General features: G+C 36.5%; 1 long non-coding RNA gene across 2 annotated transcripts in view; it reads right to left on the reverse strand.

The window, feature by feature from the left end:
• The window catches only part of LOC105873777 (uncharacterized), a 127,787-nt gene that overhangs the window by 94,126 nt on the left and 10,357 nt on the right, over positions 1–23,304 (reverse strand). The window lies entirely within an intron of this gene.

The raw sequence follows: 23,304 nt of genomic DNA on the forward strand, positions 1-23,304 counted from the left end.
CACTTAAGTGGAATCCTACAAAGATGGTAGCAGCACTTCACGCAACTTGTGGACTCACCTTCTACCAACAGGTCTGCATTGGGTGGCTTTTAAGGATCTGCACAATCCTAAGGTCAAGTACACAGTAAAGCAGAGATCACTTGACAAGAACCTACACCAGCAATGTGAAACCACCACAGACTTCCCTCCCCCGCCAGGAGCTCTCAGTCCTCATGGTGCACCTGCTGAAATGAGGAAATGCTCTTTAAACATTTTCATATGGTTTTTCTCAATGTATGGGAACTGTCCTCAAACATCATAGAGGCCAGCCATCTCAGAGAGGACAGATAGGAGAGCCAACTGAAGTACCATCGCAGGGCTTCATTTCTCTCCATCCTAGGCAAGAACTGAAAAAATATCCTCTGAATCAGCCCCACAAAGTATATGAAGTATCACAGAATGCTAGACCTACAATGACCCTTGGAGACTTTCTAGTTTAGCCCAATCCTTTTATTTACAGATGAGGAAACTGAAACCTAGGGAGTAGAGGAAGGACTGCCTGCTCACACAGCTAGCTAGTGGCTGTTCCAGGATTAAAATCTGAGTCTTCTAACTCTCAAACTGGCATGTTTTCCAGTGCCTACATTATCTACCTCCAAATGTATGCTCCTGAAATTTTAACATGATTTTTGTTGATATTTCAGAAACATACATTTGAAAGTAGGTGAGAGAAAGGGAATAACACAATCAGACGCACAAATCAGATGTCATATGGAATCAACCTGAGTGGGGCAGAAATCGATGGGAGACTCTTGGAATATACCAAAGAATATATATCATGGTGGCTTCAACTCAAGTGATGGTGATAAAATTGGAAAGATGCAAAAGGATTCAAGATATATTTTGGAAGTAGAATCAGAATCAGCTGACCTGTCAACTGGGCCATCAGTTACAAATTTCTGAATCATCCAGAGGGAACTAAGCACCCAGATATGACCAGGAAACCGACCAAGGGTGAGTAACCTGTGTGTAAGTTATATCTGAAAATTCACCCTCATTTTCATTGTCATTATTAGGACCCACCAACAGCTACTTAGTTCAGACTTTCCCACTTATCTTGGCAAGCAACACGTACTTCTTTCACACATTTATAGACCCAGCTGCCCCTATTCAGTTAGACAGCTTCCTGCCTAAAAAACTGACACACAAACTGTGTCCCAGGATTAGGCTCAACTGTGCACTTGGGGTTACAGTACTGACTGTCTCTGTCTGTATCAGCTCTAACTCATCTGTCTGCAATATCTACCTGCAGCCCAGGTATAGTGGCACGTGAAGAGCTTCTTACCCCATGTGCTCAGAAAAGTGAAGTAGCAGAAGCCATGCTGCTGGTGTGAACATCCGATGAAACTTGAATCATCTAAGCATTCAGCATAGGACTGGTTCATGGATCCATCCCTGCTGCCCACAATCCCCTAACTCCCTGAAGGAGCTGGGGGATCAGTCCTGAAAACCAACCAGTCAGCCAGGGAGACGGGACATCTTGTCTAATGTCTCCTACACTGCTCCCAGGCCGGCCACCCGGACACACACCCACCCTCAAGAACAACTGCTAACCTGACAACCTGTTGCTGCTCTTTACATGCTTGGATGCTGGACCAGATAAGACTTGGTTTTGCCCAGTTCCCCAAGGCTAAGTTTTGGTCTTCCCATAGGGAAAAGTCAGCCTTGTTTGTTTACTTTATAATGGTAGAGGAAAAAGAGAATGGGTAGCTCTCAAGGACTACTAATTGAAATATAAATTCACGCAGCCACTCCAAAGAGAATTTTGGCAAAATCCCGAAAAGTTAAAAGATGCAAGTATTCTATGATCCTGCTCCTAGGTATATGCCCCAGAGTAATGAATGAGATGTCCACCCAATAAATAAATAAATAAATAAATAAATACAAGAGTGTTCATAGTCAACATAGTCAATGTTCTTAATAGCAGAACATTGTAAATAACCCAAATGTTCAAAAAATAATGGATAAACAAACTGTGGAATAGTTATAAAATGAAACATTATCTGGAAATTTTTCAAAACTTACTAATATACACAATGATGTGAATGGCTCTCAGAAATATTCTGTTGAGCATAAAAACATAAGACCCAAAAGACTATACGATTCCATTTAAGAACAGGCAAAAGCTAATCTAAACTAGGTCAAAATAGTGGTTACATAGTGGGATATGCAGAGTGGGGCTACTGATGGGACATGAGGAAACTTTCTGGTGTGATAACAATATTCTATATTTTGATCTGGATGGTGGTCACATGGTCTTACATACATGCGAAAAGTCATCAAATTGTACACTTACAATTTGTGTATTTTACTGTATATATAATCTAAATTATACCTCAAAATGTATATGAATAAAATAATATCAATATGTTCAACATAAAATGTTTTAAATAGAGATAAGCAAACAAAGTAAATAAAATCATTCTCTTCCTACCACTCAGATATAACTACTGTTTGCTTTTGGTAGTCATGTATTTTTTTTTTTACATGTATAAATCATAGTGCTTTTTAAGTCAGTTTTGTATTGAACATATTTATCATTTACTTGTTTTTATAAGAAATGATCTTTAAACTTTCTAGCACCAGAAAACTTTCCTGGAACAAAATTTTATGTGAGGCCCCAACATACCAATACTGTTCTGGTTAAAGCACATTTAGGAAACCATGCCTTCCTGCTCATCCTGGTCTCTGTCCTCCTCTGGCAGCCTCGGAGCCACCTTCATGGTACCCAAGCAGTCTGGAAATCACTGTATTGGTTTCATTTTTAATGACTTCGTTCTAGGTCATGAACAACCCACAATTTATTTAACTGACAGCACCAACATCAACACCTGAGTATTCACAGCCTCTTCTCTTTTCCACCTACAAAGAAAGCCCTGCAGTTGTTTGATGAGAAGTGACCCCACTCACCCAGCCCATTCCAAATTTGCCTCAAGAAAGATTATTTTGTCCAATCCAGTAATAAGGGTTATTTAAAGTAGACCAGGGTGAGGAGCCAGTAAAATTTGAGGGGTCTTATCCTGGAAAAGGAGAGAATTACCAGCTGGAAAGCAGATCCAGGAAGCAGAAAGTTGATGAGGGAGAAGATAAATCTGGGCCCAAGAAAGAATTTGAAGGAAATTTTGGACAAAGAGGTAATGAAGAGAATTGGAAGCAGCTGCAGAGAATGGGAATGATATTGGGAGTTAGAAGAATTTGACATTGTGAAGAATAGTTGGAGAAGGAAAGCTCCAAAATGCTTTTCCTCTTTTTTTCATCTAAAATCAGTTCTTCTTTACTGATTTATGAAGAAGTACATTTTGCATCATTGCTTGAATCTACTAGTATTCCCATGCCTTAATTATTTTTATTTTGTTTTTAATTGACAAATTGTGTATATTTATAGGCTATAAATATATATTTTGATCTAAGTTTACATTGTGGAAGGATTAAATCAAACTAATTAATAAATCCATCACCTTACATACTTAACATTTTTTGTGGTGAAAACATTTAAAATCTACTCTTTTAGCAATATTGAAATATATAAGGTACTCTTACTTATCACAGTCACCATTTTATGTAACAGGTCACTAAAGCTTATTCCTCCTAACTAAAATTTTGTACCCTTCGATCAACATCTCCCCTTACCCCATACATCTCCCTCTCCCAGGCCCCTGGTAACCAACTTTCTACTTTCCTATGAGTTCGCCTTTTTTAGATTCTACATATAAATAAGATCATACAGTATTTGTTTCTCTGTGCCCAGATTATTTCACTTAGCATGATGTCTTCCAGGTTCATCCATGTTATCACAAATGACAGAATTTTATTCTTTTTTGAAGCTGAACAGTCTTCCATTGCATATACATACAGTACCATATTTTCATTACCCATTTGTCTGGATGACGGACACCAAGGTTGCTTCCATATCTTAGCTATTGTTAATAATGTTGCAACAAACACTGGAGTGCAAGTATCCCTTCAGCACACTGATTTCAATTCCTTTGGATATATACCCAGAAGTGGAATTGCTGGATCATATGGTATCTCTATTTTTAGTTTTTGAGGAACCTCCATACTGTTTTCCATAATGGTTGTATTAATCTACATTTCTACCAACAGTACATAGGGTTCCCTTTTCTCCACATCCTCACCAACACTTATCTTTCATCTTTTTGATAATGGCCATTCTAACAAGTGTGAAGTTATATTTCATTGTGGTTTTAATTTGCGTTTCTCTGATAATTAGTGGTGATGTGCATTTTTCCAAGTATCTGTTGGCCATGAAATGCTTCTTCTAAGATAACTAGTGCTCACCCAATGCAATTTTTATAATACAGCATTTTTCCTAATTTAAAATGAACTTATAACCTTATTATATGCTAATATGTTATATGCACTTGTGACTATTTCTAGACTATTAATTCTATTCCTGTGATCTGCCTATCTATTTCCAAACCAGTTCTAGGCAGAACAAATTATTGCAGCTTTAAAATGTTTTAATAATTTACAGAGTAGGTCTCCTTTCATACTTTTTAAAATATTAGGTTTTTGAATGCTTGTGATTCCATCCAAATTTTAGAATCATGTTGCCAAATTCCCAAAATCTGTCATTGGGATTTTGGTTAGAACTTAATTTGTAATTTGGAGGGAATTCATACTCTTATAATTTTGAATCTTTTTATCCAGAAATATGGTCTGTCTCTCTACTTATTCAAGTGACTTATACCTCAGAAATTTTTGTTGCTTCCTTCATATAGTTCAGCACATTTCTTGCTAAATTATTCCCAGGTTTTTGTATTTTTATGACTGTGAAAAAGATTTTTTCTATTATATTTTCTAGCTGGTTTGTGTTGGTTTCTAAGAATGCTATCATACACACACATATATGTATCAATACATATATATGCATATGTAAATATGTATGTGTATATGTATGTATACACACACACACTAACAAGACAGCCTATCAAAAATTCATATTAGCTCTAAAAGTTTTTCATTTGATTCCCTTATATTTTTCTAAGTATGTTTCTAGGTGATGATAATTTTGTCTCTTCTTGTCCAAATTTATACTTAATCTTAATTTAAAACAATGGCTAGGAACTCCCTTAATAATGTTAAATATTTTCAGTGATATGGCACCTTTAATGGAATGCTCCTAAGGTTTCATCACTAAGTAAGATGTTTATTCTTAGTCTCTTATAAATAGTATGCTCTTCTATTGATCTACTTCTAGTCCTACCTTATTAGCATTTTAAATTAATTAAAGAGAATAATTTTACTAAATGCCTTCTGGTATCATGTTTGTTCCTCTTTTAGCCCATTTAATGGAATGAATTTCATTATTAAATTTTATGTTCAACTATCTACAAAGTCCTGAAATAAGCTCAAGATTACATAGTTATGACATAATATTTTTAATATAGTGCAGGAATCAATTTTTTATTTTCCTATAGAATATTTACATCTATTTTCATGGGCCAGATTTGACACAGCTGCATATATATGTTTGTGTGAGCATGCTAGTTTGGTCAGGTTTAAATATCAGAATTACGCCTGCTTCAGAAAAACTAAATTGAGAGGATGTCTGTAGATTTCTAATATCCAAAATATTTACTTAATACAAGAGATATCTGCTCCTTGAAAATTTACAGGAATTAGCCACAAAAATCATCATTCTAACATTTTCTGGGCAGAATAGATCTTCAACAAGCTGTATAATTTCTTATATGATTCCTTTGTATACAGATCTTCTTTAATTAATTTTGGAAATTTGATTGTTTTTTCCTTGGAAAACCATCCATTTTGTCATGACTTTCAGATCCTTTGAAGCTGAATGTCTTGTTCATTTTTGATTTCTTGTCTCCCTAATATCTGTGGTTTCATGCCATTTCTAGTCTTAATGTTGTGTCTGTTTTCCTTTCTTCTTTGATTTGCCTTGTCAGAAGTTGTGTTTGTTTTTCTCAACATACTAAATGGATTTATCATTCCACTCTCTTTATGTTTACCAATCCTATAATTTTTGCATTTAATTTTGTTAGGTTCCATCTCCTACATCCTCAATTGTATTTATTGTTCTGTTTCTAATTCCTTCATTCATTCTTCTCAATTTTCATATTTAATATTAAAATATGTTTAAGGCTTCAAATCTGCTCTAAGTATTACTTTGGCCATCTCTTAAGAATTTTCTAATAGAATTTTTTTAGAACTGTATTTTTAAAATTGATGTATCATAGTTGTACATATTTTGGGGTACATGCGATATTTTGATACCTTTATACAATGTACAATGATCAAATCAGCGTAATTGGGATATCCATCACCTCAAACATTTATCTTTTCTTTGTTTGGAACATTACAATTCTTCTCTTCTAGCTATTTTGAAATATACAATAAATTATTAACTAATTTCCCTACTGTGCTCTTGAATACAAGAACTCATTCCTTCTAACTGTATTTTTGTACCCTTTAGCCAACTTGTTTTCATCGCCCCTTCCTTTCCCCAGCCTCTAGTAACCATTCTACTCGTTATATCCAGGAGCATACTCTTAAGTTTTAGGAATAGTTTTCATGGTCATTAATGTATACATTTTCTCTTTGCCCCAAAAGAGAAAATGATTTAGGAGAGTGTCTGTTAAAATATTCAAGAGGTCAGGCATGGTGACTCAGGCCTGTAATCCCAGCAATTTGAGAGGCCAAAATAAGAGGATCTCTTGAGGCCAGGAGTTCAACTGGCCTGGGCAAGATAGCAAAACCTCCTCTACAAAAAATTTCAAAAATTAGCCCAGTGTGGTAGTACATGCCTGTAGTCCTAGCTACTAGGGAGGCTGAAGCAGAGGGATCACTTGAGCCCTGGAGTTCAGGGTTACAGTGAGCTATGACCATGCCACTGCATTCCAGCCTAGGTGACAGAGCAAGACCCTGTCTCTACAAAAAATATTTTAAAAAATATTCAAGAGTTTAGATTTTTTTTTTGCTTTTTTCCATTAATCTTTAATCACCAATTTCAAATTTTTATAGCATTGTGGTCAGAGATCATGACCTATACATTTTATGCTTTTGGAAATTAAAGTTTTTTATCTGGCCCATTGTATAATCACATTTCGCAAATGTTTAATGTGGACATTGGGAAAGAATGTCTCTTCATACGTTACAGAGTTTAGTATATATCATTAATTTTTTAAATTTTATATATTCTCATTTCTTTATACACGATTTTGTCAATTACTGAGAGAGCTGTGTTAGAAACTTCTTGCAGTTATTGTGGTCATCTCCAATTCCCCTTGTATTTATAATAGTTTTGTTTATATATTTCAGTGCTGTATTTTCCAGATACATTTCTTCTGAATTCTACCTTTATCAATACAAAATGCAGTACTTTGTTTCATTTAATGTTTCATGTAATGCTTTTGCCTTGACATCTACTATATCTGATAATAATATTGCCACCCCTCTGTTTGTTCTTTACTACATATAATTTTTGCCCAAATCTTTATTTTTAACCTCCCTACATCATTTTTATAATAGCATATATTTAGCTGTTAGTTTGGTTTTTATAGAGGTGAAATACACATACAATGAAATGCCCAACCTTAAGTGTGTAACTCAACAAGTTTTGATAAATGTCTATACCCATGTAACCACAATTCCAATCAAGAAATCAAATATACCCATCACTCCAAAGTTACGACATACCCCCATATGCAACCACTGTTCCAGCCCCATAAATGTTGCCTGTTCTAGAACTTTATATAAGGAGAAGCAGTATGTATTCTTTTGTGTCTGGCTTCTTTCAATATGTTTTTATGATTTGCTCTTCTTGCTGCATATATTGATATTTTATTCTTTTTTTCTGAGTAGTATTCTTTTGTATGAATCATACTGCAATTTATCTTCCTGTTCATAGACATTTCTTTCCACTTTGAGGCAGTGAACATTCTTATACACATTTTTCTGTGGGCCTATATATTTTTTTATAAATACCTAGAAGTAGAATTTTTAAGCTGCAATGTAGGTATATGATTAATTTTTAAAGAAACTGCAAAAATATTTTCCAAAGTGATATATAATTTTATAGCCCCACCAGAAGTTTCTACATATCCTCATCAATGTTTAAATGACCAACAAATATGAAAAAATGCTCAACATCTGTAATCATCAGAGAAATGTGAATTAAAACCATAATAAGGCTGGGCGTGGTGGCTCACGCCTGTAATCCTAGCACTTTGGGAGGCCGAGGCGGGCGGATTGCTCAAGGTCAGGAGTTCGAAACCAGCCTGAGCAAGACGCCGTCTCTACCAAAAATAGAAATAAACTAATTGACCAACTAAAAATATATATACAAAAAAAATTAGCCGGGCATGGTGGCGCATGCCTGTAGTCCCCGCTACTCAGGAGGCTGAGGCAGTAGGATCGCTGAGCCCCGGAGATTGAGGTTGCTGTGAGCCAGGCTGACGCCATGGCACTCACTCTAGCCTGGGCAACAAAGTGAGACTCTGTCTCAAAAAAAAAAAAAAAAAAAAAAAAAACCATAATAAGATACCATTTTACACCAGTCAAAATGGTGATGATTAAAAAGTCAGAAAACAATAGATATTGGTGAGGATGTGGGAAAAAAATGGGAATGCTTATACACTGTTGGTGGGAATGTAAACTAGTAAAACCTCTGTGGAAACACTATAGAGATCTCTCAAAGAATTAAAAATAGAACTACTATTTGATCCAACAATCTCACTACTGGGCATCTACTCAGAGGAAAAGGAATGATTATATCAAAAAGATACCTGCACTCATATGTTTACCACAGTGCTATCACAATAGCAAAGATATGGAACCAACCTACATGTCCATTGATGGATAACTGGATAAAGAAAATGTGGTATGTATATAGATAGATAGGTAGATAGATAGATACACACCATGGACTACTGCTCAGCCATAAACAAGAATGAAATTATGTCTCTTGCAGCAACATGGATGGAACTAGAGGCCATTATCTTAAGTAAAATAACTCAGAAACAGAAAGTCAACTACTATATGCTTTCACTTATAAGTGGAGCAAATAATGTGTATACATGGGCATAGAGTATGCAATAATAGACATTGGAGACTTGGAAAGGTGGGAAGGGCATGAGGGATGAGAAGTTACCTAACGAGTACAATGTATACTATTTGGTGATGGTTACACAAAAAGCTGAGACTTCATCACTATGCAATATATCTATGTAACAGAATTGCACTTGGACCCCCTAAATCTATAAAACAACAACAAAATTTGGTGCTGTCTTTTTTTTTTTTTTTTTTTTTTTTTTGAGACAGAGTCTCACTTTGTTGTCCAGGCTAGAGTGAGTGCCGTGGCGTCAGCCTAGCTCACAGCAACCTCAAACTCCTGGGCTTGAGTGATCCTTCTGCCTCAGCCTCCCGAGTAGCTGGGACTACAGGCATGCGCCACCATGCCCGGCTAATTTTTTTTTTTTTTATATATATATCAGTTGGCCAATTAATTTCTTTCTATTTATAGTAGAGACGGGGTCTCGCTCTTGCTCAGGCTGGTTTTGAACTCCTGACCTTGAGCAATCCGCCCGCCTCGGCCTCCCAAGAGCTAGGATTACAGGCGTGAGCCACAGCGCCCGGCCTGGTGCTGTCTTTTTAATTTTAGCCATTCTAGGAAGTGTGGAATGATTCTCATTATAATTTTAATTTTCATTTTCCCAAAGACTAATGGTATTGAGTAATTTCCTGTGTTTATTGGCTATCTGTACATCTTCTTTAGTGAGCTATCTGCTCAAATATTTTGCCTATTTTGTACTGGGTTGTTTTTCTATTTATTACTGATTTGTAGGCGTCTATTCTAGACACAAGTCATTTGTCAGATATGTACATTGCAAGTAGTCTCTCCCACTATGTCTTTCCCTTTCATTTTGGCTATGGTAATTTTTGATGAGCAAAAGTTTTTAATTCTAATTCATCAATTTTTTCCTTTCTGTTTATGCTATCTATGCCTTGTGTTTTCTTCTAGAAGCTTTATAGCTTTAATTTCACGTTTAGGTCTATGATCCATCTCTAAGTATTTTGTGTTTTCTGGTGTTGTTTTATAGAATTATGTTCTTCATTACATTTTCCAATTACTTGCTGCTAATCTATACAAATACAATTGATTTTTATATACTGCCCCTGTATTCTGCAGCCTTTCTAAATTCATTTACTTGTTGTAGTGGTTGTTTTGTAGATCCCTTAAGATTTCCTATGTAAGGTATCATGTCTATGAGAATGAGAGGGTTTTACTTTTTCCTTTCCAAGATTTATAGCTTTTACTTCCTTTTCTTGCCTCATTAGAACAGCTAGGAAGGACCTCCAGCATAATATCAAATAGAAAATGGCAAGAAAGGGAATCCATACTTTGTTGTCAGTCATGATGGAAGGCTTTCGATATTTCAGTGTTAAAGATGATGTCACTACAGGTGTTTTGTAGATGCTTTTTATCAGGTAGAAGAAATGTCTTTGTGTTCCTTATTTGCTGAGTCAGGGATTATTGAATTTTGTGGAAAGCTTTTTTGAACTTATTGAGAGGACTATATGGTTTATATCCATTATTCTGTTAATACATGCAATATATTAATTGATTTTTGAATTAAAAATCTTGCATTCCTGGGAAAAACCTCATTTGATCACAATGTATTAACCTTTTTAAATATTGCTGGATCCAACCTTCTAATATTTCATTAAGAATGTTTCTGTCTATAATCATAAGGAATATCAATTATTAATTTTCTTTGCTTGAAATATTTTTCTCAGATTTTGGTATCTGGGTAATCCTTGACTTATAAAATGGGCTCCTCTATTTTTCAAATTTGCTTGACATTCATATTATTTCTTCTTTAAATATTTGATAGTGTTCACCAAAGAAACCATATGGACCTGGAGTTTTCCTCATGAGATTTTTTAAACCACAGATTCAAATTTTTAAATAGACACAGGGTTATTCAGATTTTCTATTTCATACTGTACTAGCTTTAATAAGTTATCTTTTAAAGTAATTTGAAAACACATCTCATTTGAATATATTGGTATAAAATTTTCATGTTAATATTTCCTTATTCTTTTAATGTCAGTATGATCTATAGTTATATTAATATAACTCTTTCATTCTTAATGTTGTTTTCTATTTTCTCTCTTTCCTTATCAGTCTTATTTGAGGTTCATCAAGTTTATTACACTTTTCAAAGAACAAACTTTTGGCTTTGCTAATTTTCTCTATTAATTGTCACTTCTATCTAGCTGATTTTTGATTTTACATTTATAGACTTTGGGTTTAATTTCATCTTCTTTTTCTAATTTCCTAAGGAGGTTTGGAGTCAAAGCAGGCAGAGAGCAAGACATGTGTGTGGAGTACACCAAATTAAAGCTTGGGTATCACTTTCACTTGAAGTCTTGGAGACTACCTTCAGATTGTAGACACACACACACACACACAAATACAGGATGCTCAAGCTTTCGAAGCAGATGTTCTTCATCTTTGGACATACATTGAGTGTTTTGCTAGCACCAGTGTTGTAAAAAGCATTATTTTAAGTGCTATTTCACCATTATTTTGCCATTTTCAAAGACTCCAGGCATTTGACCAGCATTTGTAGAGGAGTGGTTTCATGAGCTCCGGGCTGGAGATGATTCTCACAGAGATTTCTATGTGGATGCCTAGCTAAGGAGATATTTCGAAGAAGTCGGTCCTAGAGCCTTTAAAATAACCATTCTTTAAAGAATTATCTCCCCATCATTCACCATTACTTCAAGAACAGTAGCCCCTTTCGCCATCCTTTCACGAATAATTTTTTGGAGCTGGCATTTGTGAGAGGTGGGAAGTCCTGGGTCAGTCCTTCCCTCTCGCTAGTTATCCTGAGAGATGAGAAGCGCGCATGCACGAGACGGGTGAAAAGTGTGGATCCTGTTTCAGTCTTTAGGACCCGCACTTTTCACCCTCATCTTCAGACTGGTTTGATGGCTCAGCTCGGAAGGGGAAATTTGCTCCAGGGCAAATCAAAGCTCTGAAGGACCAGGTTCACTGCTTTGAACGTGTCTGGAAAGCCCACTGGTGCATCACCATGGCCCAGACTAAGCAAGAGTCTGGACTTTCAGGCAAAGACAAGGTTTTAATGTTTAAACCTCTTTTTTACATTTCTTTAGAATGCTTTCCTAGGAAACTAGCAGGAGGGGAAATATCTCAGCCTCACTGTCCAAATGAAGTTGCGCTCTTTAGATACCACAACCATGAAGGTTATTTATTCTGGGTCCTGGATATCTATAGCTATAATCTTGTAGGTTTTAGCACCCTGATCAACAAGTGTTGTCAATCAATCTTAACTCTTTAAAAATTTGAGTTGGTGGGAAAAAAGGTCTATGGGTAGTTCGGGATAGGAAGACAATAAAAAAAGACTACTACAGTTTCAAATATAAGTGATGATGTAAGCAAGGGTTTCAAAAATTGGAAAATAAGAGAATTAGGTCTGCTGTCCTCCTGGTTGGAAGTTTGTAGAAACCAATGATTCCCAAGGAAGTTTTAAACTTAGAAAAATGTTGACGTAATTAACTTGAATTTTATGGATATCTTCTATTTCCCTCAGATTATTTTCTCCCTACCTCTTTCCAACAGTATGTAGTATGTCTCCTGGGATTTTTAAAATTTCCTTTATGACCTTAAATCTACGAAAACTTTTTCATTGTGAAGTCATGAAAATTGCAAGAGAACCTGGAGGAATAACAGATACCATGAGACAGATTTGCCTCATTTCAACCTAGAAATCTCCTTTAGTATTTGTAAGGCATCCATCCAGTTTCTTTACCACCAGAGCTACACCCAAGATAATCAAATAAAACACAGAAGTTGTGGGAACTCTAATGTGGCCATGGAAGTGAAGGTGGGGCCCGCTTGCTGGGAACCATCTGCTCTCATAAAAAATTTAAAGCAAGGTAATATTTTTACACATTATTTTCTGTAATAAATATTATTAAGGTATTAAATATACAGTGCATCTTGCCTTTCTATTATCCACTTAAAACTATTTATTGAATGCCTACTATATACTAGGCATTGTGAGAGGGATAAAGGGATAAAATGGAGCAAAGAAACAGAGAAAAGCAAGCTTAAAGACAGTTGTTCACACCACTGCACTCACTCTAGCCTGAGCAACAAAGTGAGACCCTGTCTCAAAAAAAGAAAAAAGATAATCGTAAATGGAAAGGGTGAGACTGGAGATGAAAAGGTGAATTGTTGGTGGGCTCTTTTATTATCTATGCCTCTGCATGTTCTTGGGCCCCTGAGTCAGAAAGAAGTAGTTGTGTTGGATCCCTGCTGACATGAATGGCAGGGAGTGGTGTGTGTGTGTGTGTGTGTGTGTGTGTGTGTGTGTGTGTGTGTGTGTGTGTGTGTGTGTGTATCTGTGTGGTGGATTTTGGAGAGGATGAGGGAGCATAAGGAGAATACCTCAATTTCTGCCCAATAGAAGTGGGAGGATGGAATCACTGATGTTCCAGAAGCTAAGAAAAGAAAAATGTAAATTATTTTCTTTACGCATGTGGTTTGCACAACATCCTCCAACATAAGACTCCCACTTGGGTCCTAAAGTTGGAAAAATCTGGGGAGTATAGAGAAGGGGAACAGAGCAACAATACTTGACATGGTATGCCAGATGTCAGCAGTAGCAGACTGACTTCCAAAGAAAGACCTCTGTAAGATGTTCTCCAGGTTCACCAGTCATGTGCATTATGAACCCAGAACTAATGACATTTACCTAAATTATAAAGACATATTTCTCACACAACTCCCTATGTACAGGCAGGGTAGCAAAGGAAGAGTTCTTCAAGTGGGGATAATTTGAAGAGCCCTGAAGAAGAACTCCCCACCCCAAATAGTATTTGCCATGTTGACTGAAAGTCTTAATTTTGTTTCACTGCTTCAGAACCCATCAATCTGTAATCATTGCACTATAACCACAGAAGCAGTTATAGCATAGTGTAGTAATTAAAGAGTGTGTACTCTGAGACCAGATTGCCTTGTTCACCCTGGGCTTCACCACAAATTGCTCAAGTGACTTTGGGGCATGTTTCTTAATAATAGCTAAGAATTACATTGACTGAGCATGTAATCATATAGCCAAGTACAGGGTCAAGCACTTTACATGCACTAACATGAATCATTAATCCTCACAACACCCTACAAGGTAGGTATCATTATTATCAGTATCATTTTATGGATGAGGGAACTGAGGCACACATCTAACTTTTGGACCCAAAACCAGTATGTGGGGAAGCTGAAATTCAAACCTAAGCAGACTTAACTGCTATGCTAGTCCCCTCACTTAGACTCTCTAAGCCACAATACCTACCTCTTAGAATAACTGTAAGACTTAGGTTTAAGATAATGCTTATAGTGTCCAATGTGTCCAATGCAAAAGTGTCCAATACTATACTATCACTATTGTTATTAATTCAGATAAATCAATTCTTTTAAAACATTGTAGTACTCAGCAAAGCCAACTTTACTGCTCCTCAATTATGTATTAAAGCTCTATATTAGGTGCTAAGGTGACATAGTGACTTGATTCCTGTCCTCAAGAAGCTCACAGAGTTCAAGGCCTGCTTACGTTGCTCCACTGCAAGAAATCCTTTGAAGGTCCTACGTTGCTTTCAGAAAGTTCACATCTCTAGCTTGGCACAAAACACCCATCACAACTGCACCCTTTCTTGCTCTCTGGCTTCATCTCCTACCACTTTCCCCCATTCACACTCAAGCCTGAGCTCCTTACCATTCTTCAGACATGCCACACATTTCATATCTCCATGACCTATGTGCTATTCCACCATTCTGAAAATACCCTTTCCTACCTCCATTTCTCCACCTTCAGTATTCAACCCAACTGTCTGGAATTCCCCCATCCCCTGCTAGATTAGCTGCTCTTTCTCCCCACTCACACGGAATGCTGCACACACACACTGCAGTTATCACACTTTACTGAAACTCTCTACTTACTACCTCCTCCATTATTCTGTGAGCTTCGTGAGGACAGACTGTCTTAGTGGTCTCTTAGTCTAGCTCCCAGAACAACATATGCACAACAGGCATGCAGTGAATGTGTACAGAATGAATGAACAAACTGTAGTTAGTGCTTTAATGGAGTATAGTAATTTAATAGAATGAGAGACAAATTGACTGAATTAGTATGATGACTTACTTGACATGGGTGGCATCTGAACTGGCTCTTTATGGGAAGGTAGATGTATTAGGGTTCTCCAGAGAAACAGAAAGAGAGAGAGAGAGAGAGAGAGAGAGAGAGAGAGAGAGAGAGAGAGAGAGAGAGAGAGAGAGAGAGAGAGAGAGAGAGAGAGAGAGATTATTATGAGGAATTGGCTTATGTGAATATGGAGGCTGAAAAGTCCCATGATTTGCCATCTGCAAGCTGGAGACCCAGTAAAGGTGGTGGTATAATTTTAGTCTGAATCTGAAGGTCTTAGAATCAGAACTGATAATGTAAGTTCAAATTCAACCCCAAAGCCCTGAGAACTGGAGGGCCAATGGTGTGCGTACCAATACAAGGGCAAGAGTAGACATATGTCCCAGATCAAGCAGTCAGGCAGAGAGAGAGGATTCTTCCTTCCTGCACCTTTTTGTTCTATTCAGGCCCTCAACAGATTGCATGATGCCCACCCACATGGGGAAGGGCAATCTGCTTTACTCAGTCTACTGATTCAAATCTCTTCTGGAAACACCCTCATAGACACACCCAGAAATAATGTTTAACCAGATATCTGGGCATCCTCTGGCCCAGTCAAGTTGACACACAATATTAACCATCACAATAGAACTTGGATCAATGAATATATGTAGAGAACTTCCCAATAAAAAAAAGGTTTGCAGAAAGCTTCTAGAAGGAACTTCTGGGTTTTAAATAGACCTCTGTGACTTGAACATAGGGCAGAAACATGGATGATAAGGATATAGTAGCAATAAAACTGAGAACTGCAGAGACCCTGGACTATCAAATCTATTCTTAAGCAATTTTCAACTAAAAATCTTACTGCTGAAATGTTTTCGGCTCCCAATTCTTTAATTTGCATTTCTTCTTATTCATTCACTAATAACTGACCCCTGATAATCTACACCCAAAATACAGCTATGTGTACAAGTAGGGGTTGTAACAAAAGGATAGAAATAGGGAAAGGAAAATAGTATGGACAGAAAAATATGGGGAAACTGCTGTAAGTTATATTAAGCAGATAGTGTATTCATCTGTATCACAGCAGGGACCTTGTCATCCTTGTTTGATTATTCTTACATTTTTTTAAACTTTGTCATTTCTTACTACATTTATTTCTGTAACAGACCCATGGTGACTAACTTAGGATGCAGAGAGATGATCCCTGTAGACAACCAATATCATTTTAGAAAGGAAACCTTTGGCCCATGGGCTTTGAACTACACTAGTAAGCTACTGGAATTACTTAACAAGCCAGTGATACCAGGGGTGCAGTATTAAATACAGGTTGCATCACACAAGAACAAAATGTGCACAACTATTTCACTCGTTGCACTCCCTGGTTTAAGCACCAACTCAATATTTACTGCACACCTGTTATAAGAAAGATACCGTTCTTAGCAGAGAGAGAGATACCTGGATGAATTTGGTATGATTCAGGTCCTCTAAGACCACAGAGTAGGTGAGCCAAATGTATACATGATAATGCATTTCAGCGTGTGATGAATGTATGAAAAATGTATCACAGAAGAAAAAAGGATGCATTTATCAATCTTAACAGGAGAAATGGGAAAAGTTTTCATGGCAGGGTCAACAATGACTCCTAAGAAAAGTTTTCACTCAGTGTCTTCATTTGTATAATTTTTTTTAGTTACAAAGGTAATAAATGTTCATTATAGAAAAATTAAAAAATACAGATAAGCAAAAAGAACCACCACAAATCACTATTTCTGTATATCCCATTTATTTATTTATTTATAAAACTGAGACCATATTGTACATACTTTTCAGTAAACTTTTTTTTAGGCAACAATATATTACAACAATCTTTCCATGTTCTTTAATATATCTCTACAACTAACTTTTATATTTATTTAAATAGCTGCACATCAAAAGGTATAAAAGGATATACAGTAAAAGAATGTCTCTCCCTCATCCCATCCCTCCATTACTTTATAATTTTAACTGGAAGCAGCTAGTGTTACCAGTTTTTTGTGATTCTTCCAGTTTCCCATGACCCTTCCACAAATATTCTGAGTATATGAGCATATGTGCATATATTTATCTTTTTAAATAAGTGGCAGTAGTGCACACAGTTTTTTCCCTTGATTTTCTCTGTCCAGTCAGTACACATCACTCTCTTGTTCCTCTTAGTCAGCTGCACAGTGTTCCACTGCATGGATATACAATAATTTATTTATTTAGGCCCCTTTGATGGACATTCAGAACGTTTCCAATCTTTTACTATTACAGTATTGCTAGGTATAGACTTAAAATGTAAATAAACATGTATTTGTGAATATATGTATAAGCAAAATTGCTAGAAGTGGAATTTTGAGATTAAAGAATACATATATTTTTTAATTTGATAGATATTACCACAGTGCCCTCCATTCAGGTGGTCCTAATTTCTACTCCTGCTAACTACAAATGAGAATATCTATCTATTTCCATATCTGTGGCTACCTAGCCAGATGATGTTTCCCAACCCCTCCCCCAACACATACACACCTTGCAGACAGGTGAGATAACATGTCTAGTTCTGGCCAATGGAATGTGGAAATGTGAACAGAAATGTGTGTTACAACCAAGTCATGGTAATTGGGAAGAAAGTGTACACTCTCCACCCTATCTCTGAAATTCCATCAGCTGGAAACAGAAGAAAGAGTTCAAAGTCTTAGGGAATGATGGAGATGCATAATGGAAGGAACCTAAGTCCCTGAATCACCATACAGAGAAAAACAACTGTCTACTAACCAGAAACATGCACATTGGACTATTACATGAGGGAAAAATAAATTTCTATAGTATTAAGCCACTGAAGTGTTGGTATTAGTTATAACATCTTGCTTTAATATGCAAAGATACTCTTTTTTATATAAAATATCAGATCCACAGTTCTTAGGACACACTTAGAGAATGTTGCTCAAGTATTTCAATGTTAACTATGACACTGGCTGTTAAGAAAATATCCTTCTTTTCTTGGACTACCAAGAGCTGTTTTTGTTTATCAAGAATGGGCATAGATTTATCAAATACTTTTGTAATATCTGTGGAAATGATCCTAGGATTTTTTTCCTTTGATCTATTACAGTGGTATATTACATTACTATTTCCTAATGTTGAAACAGCATTGTATTTCTAAAATAAACCATGTTTACTTGTATATTTTATTTTTTATATGGTATTAAATACAAAGGAATAACCAGAACAAAATAATACATTGGGAAATTCTTTAAATATGATTTATAAATTTTAAATTTCAATTGAAGAAGTAAAACATATAACAGACCCTCCGAAGAACAAATTTGTTTTCTGGAAAAACAGGTAAAAGAATATCACATTATCCAGGGCAAAAATAAAAAGAAATGGAATTTCTAAATGAAAAGATAAGAGAACTAGAGGGCAGGTCCAGGAGGTCTAATTGGAAATAAAAGGAGTTCCAGAGGGAGAACAAGGACCATATTGGAAAAAGCAATAATCAAAACGTAATACAAGAAAACATCCCTCAAGACAAGACTAGAGTTGCCAGATCAAGTCCTAGTTCTAGACAGGATACATGAAAAAGGGCATATACCCAGATATATACCAGTGAGATTTTTGAGCTTTAAGAATAAAGAAAAGTGCCAGGCATGGAGGCATGTGCCTGTAACCCAGCTACTTGGGAGCTGAGGCATGAAGATCACCTGAGCCCAGGAGTTTAAGGTTGCAATGATCTATGATCACACCATGGCACTCCTGCCTGGGCAGCAGTGTGAGACCCTATCTCTAAAAAGAAAAGAAAGAGAGAAAGAAAGACAGAAAAGAGAGAAGAAAGAAACAGAGAAGAAGAAGAAAGAAAGAGAGAGAGAGAAAGAAATAGAGAAAGAGAGAAAGCAAGAGAGAGGAACTAAGGGAAACAAAGAGAAAGAAAACACAGAGAAAGGAGAGAAAGAAAAGAAGGAAAGAAAGAGAATACAGAAAAGAGATAAACTTTCAGAAAGAAAGACAAGGTTACTTACAAACAAATGAACATGAGGCTGTCATTGGGCATGGTTAAGAACATGGGTTCTGAAGTAAGACTACCTGGGTACAAATTTAGGTGTGAACTTGAGCAACTTACTTAACTTCTTTGTGCTTCTGTGAAATAGGGACAATGTTAGTACTTAGCTTCTAAGGTTGGCTGGAAGCAACATCAGAGATAATATGTGCAAGAGCCTGATACATAGTTAGAGTCATTAGACTTCCAGCTGTTAACTTCAAAAGCTGTATCAGTGAGTCAAAACTTTGTAGACTTGAGAGGGCAAAAGACCCTCCACAGAGAATAGGGGAGAACACTAACAGTCTGAAGAACTGGACAACAGCTACCATCTCCTAATGGCAGCTGAGCTGAGCGGCATGATAGTGAAAAGTGAACTGATGGGCAGAAGGAATCTCATTGAGTTATTTCAAATAATGTGACAAGACAAGGAAAAGAGGTTTTTGGCCTGGAGCTCAAGATTATTGGAGATGAAAAAGTTGTAGGCTCTGTCAGAGTACACAGACTTATAGTGGAGTTTCTTAACACATTGACTGCCACACTAGAAAATTTTTTTTTTTTTTTTGAGGCAGTCTCTCACTTTGTTGCCCAGGCTAGAGTGAGTGTTGTGGCGTCAGCCTAGCTCACAGCAACCTCAATCTCCTGGGCTCAAGCAATCCTCCTGCCTCAGCCTCCCAAGTAGCTGGGACTACAGGCATGTGCCACCATGCCCAGCTAATTTTTTTTCCTATATATATTAGTTGACCAATTAATTTATTTCTATTTATAGTAGAGACGGGATCTCGCTCTTGCTCAGGCTGATTTCGAACTTCTGACCTCAAGCAATCCGCCCGCCTCAGCCTCCCAGAGTGCTAGGATTACAGGCGTAAGCCACCTCGCCTGGCCATAGAAAACAATTTTTTTCCTTGGGGCCATGGTGTTTTATTACAAAAATAGAATTAAAACTTTGAAAACAAAATAATCCTTTCTAATTTAATTAAAAATTTGTTATTTTTTATTGTTTTCTGTGCATGAGCTATACACAACTTGAAAAATAGTTCACGCGGCTCCCACAGTGAAGAGACATGTGAGTTACATATGCTGCATGAGGCCCCAGTCTCAAAACTAGCGTGAGATAATGTGTTAAAATAGTTTTAACCAATTTGCTTTGAACACTATCTGTGAACTCACTTAATGTAATCATAATTATAACTGACAATTATTCCATACTGAATTTTTCTCAGCTAAGAAAGAATCATTAGGAACTTCTTCCTCCTATTTCTGGTTTTTCCCAACAGGTAGATGCTTGATTTACTGCAAGACCTAGTTCTTATTTCCTGAAATAAAGTATATTTATGAAGTATAACCATAAACTAAGGCTATTATTAATAGTTCCATAAGTTATACACAATTAATTCTATAACCCTATAATCTCACTTTATCCATATACAAGTTTATACTTTCTAGGGAATTTTTCCATTACTATTTCATAAGAAATGTCACCAAACATATTCCAAAGTATGGAAAGGCTGGTCTACTGCAAGCTTCATATTTCTTTCCTTCAGGGCAAGGAAATTTGGCATTAAAAATTTTTAAATGGCAAGTTGATAATGTAGTCTTGTACCAGAATTTATTTTCTTGTGCTTTAACCACTCTTTTCTGTATTAGACTTGAATGGCATTCAACTCTTCCTTAGATCTAACACAGAGTATCATAAAAATATTATTCTCTGATCTTTTGCCTCTTCAGAAATCATTAAGTAAACTAAGAAGAATTCTTGCCAAACAGAAGTTGAAACAGTAAAAACTTCAATGGACTTTGAGAATGTAGTAATCACTTAAAAACATTATCATCAACAACATAAACCCTTAAGATGAAACCATCCCAAGCCACTGACTTACAGGTGTTCAATAACTGAATATGTTATTTTAATATATTTAACTTCACTGCCTTTTCATAGCTACCAATTAAATCACTTCTGAGACACAAGTTAAACATTTCTAAGGATCACCACTAAAAATTTCAAATCAAAATTTATATTTAGGAAATCCACAGACACTATTCTGTATGAACACAGATGAATATTACTCTATGGCATGACCTACACTTTAAATACAGGATTTCTTCCCCTGTGAATGGGATTATAAAGATGCCTACTGTATCATCTCAGATCAATAAGTCGTTTAGGAACAATGGTCTCCTAATTTTCATGATCTCTAAGTAAACATAAAAGTAAACTCTGAATCTCTTCCAACAACTGTAGCTTCAACATTTTTCAGACAATCAATTCCATATTGGAGTACCAAGATACTACTTATCCTGGGAAATGTGTTAAGTCTCCTGATGAGGAAAGCCTGAGCTACAGATCTTCCTTAAATATTCTAACTCAAGATCCTCAGAATTCTTCTTAAGAAATTTAAACATCCTAAGAAGCAATCCATTCCTATCACCCACCTTAGCAACCAAATATGGAAGCTGGCCCCTCGCCACTAGAGGGGGGTGTTTCTTCTATTGGTTTCTCTTTCCCTATATTTGGCTGACCAGAATTTCTGGTTGAACTAGAAATAAGCCTTATGATCAACATCCTGACCTTTACTAATATTGTGTGGCCTTTTCCTTTTCTTTTTCTTTTTTTTTTCCAGGCCTTAGGTTATCACTAAAATATAAATTTCAATCCCTAATCACTTGTATTATTATGCCCCATATCATACTCCATTGCCTTTCTACAAACAGACTAACAAGCTACATAGAGCTTATTCTGAAGACTTTGACATTAATTTACTGGAAAAGAATCAGGAAATCCAACCAAGCTCAGTTATCCTTTTTTAAAAAATGGGGTTTTTTTCATTTTCCAGGTTCACATTATTTCATTTGAATCACAAAATAGGCATTAGTAACAAACTTTAAAGAAAAAACTCAATATCTTTAAGTGACTTGCCTAAGATTTCAGGTAGCAAACAGTGAATCCTTATGAAAACTCAAATGACCTGACTCCAAACCATTTCTGGCTCACCCAAGTGCTGACCTACTCTTCCTTTCTACCACACCGGTCTAAAACAAATAGCTGCATGATTGCTTATTGAACTCATTATTATTCCTGGCAAATACTAAACTCCACATCTACTTAAAATAGTCTCCACTGGCCACAAAGTAAAGTTATAAAGTGAGGAAGGAGTGGATGAAGGAGATAAGGGAGAAAGGGGGATGAAAGGAGAAGGAAGAGAGGAAAATAAACCTATGAAACAATCTTGAGGTCAAGCATAAGACACAAAATACGCAAGAGCAGGGACCAAGATCAAAGCAGAAAATCAGAATCACAGAAAGAAGGAACAAACGACAAACGGGAGCAGTCACACCACCAGATGTTTAAACAACCCAGAAAGTTCCAGAAGAGATGGTGAGTGCTATTTGGCTCCTTGCTGTTTTCTGTGATGAACCCTGGTCTAAGGCAGAGCCCCTTAGAAAAGACTGAGATGAAAATTGGTAAGTTAGAACCTACATACACTTTATGAAGCCAGAAGACAACGGGAGGTAAGAGCCTTAGTAAAAAGAAACCTATCAAAATCAAATCAAATCCACTTGACATGAATCTGCTTGGGACAAAGTGAGTATACCACTCAGGATGTTTTTGGCTACAAGTAACAAAATTCCAGGTCATGCTGGCTTACACAATGAGGAACTGTACTATCTCACAGAACTGGAAGTTCAGAGGTAAGGCAGACCAAGTACAACACAATCAGCAGTTCAGTAAGGTCATCAAGGGCTCAGGTTTCTTCCATCTCTCTGTTCTGCCATCTCCAGATCAGCTTCACCCAAAGCTAGTTTCTCCTATTGTCCCAAGATGGCTAGCACAGTTCTAACCATCATACTCAAACATAACTTCGGAGGGAGAGGAGACATCATCTCTTTCTGTTCTCTCTTTTTAGGATCAGGAAATCCTTGCCCAGAAGTACTCCAGCCCTCTTCCAGAGTTTCCTTCACATCTCAATGGCCAGAATAGGTTACAGGCCATTCTGAACCCTTCACCGGCAAAGGAAA

The sequence above is a fragment of the Microcebus murinus genome, chromosome 12 (genome assembly GCF_040939455.1).
Source record: "Microcebus murinus isolate Inina chromosome 12, M.murinus_Inina_mat1.0, whole genome shotgun sequence".
Classification (NCBI taxonomy): Eukaryota; Metazoa; Chordata; class Mammalia; order Primates; family Cheirogaleidae; genus Microcebus; species Microcebus murinus.